The following is a 622-nucleotide window of genomic DNA, read 5'->3' on the forward strand; positions in this document are numbered from 1 at the left end:
CAGAAATGAAGCCGACAATTATAATCACATTTTCGACAGCACTTCATTTTTGACCAATAAGATTGGTCGTTCTTTCCCAACAAAAAGTCTACAAGGAACAAATCACAGTATTGGTCGGGGTTCCACCATTTATTTGGAGAGACGCACACTGCAATCTACGTGGCACACTTCGGACGAGTTCATTTTTCTTACGGGTTGATGCATGATTTGCTTGTATTTGCAACATTTTGAGGAACAATGTTCATGTTATAAAAATAGCAAATGGAATTTTGTTCTCGTGTATGAAATATGATAATAAATGCGTATCACTTGTTGCCCGAAAAATTGTACTGAGATTTGTCGAATGATCGTACTTGATGCGCACTCCCCTCCGCGGGGGCTCGTGCATTAGACGCATCTCACTACGCGTGCATTATTTTGTACACTTTCAAATCCAAAAAGTGAAACTCATTAACTAAACTCACGAATAAACAAGAAACAAAATATTATATTAAACAGAAAAAAGAAGAAGTGTATTCCTGCTTAAAGCCCTATTGTAACATTTGGTGAGGAGGACGCCCTCATATTTGTCAAATTCTGTTTTTGACACGATTGTAATGTACTTTATTATACTAACATACCC

Source organism: Amphiura filiformis, chromosome 8 (assembly GCF_039555335.1).
Source record: "Amphiura filiformis chromosome 8, Afil_fr2py, whole genome shotgun sequence".
NCBI classification, from domain to species: domain Eukaryota; kingdom Metazoa; phylum Echinodermata; class Ophiuroidea; order Amphilepidida; family Amphiuridae; genus Amphiura; species Amphiura filiformis.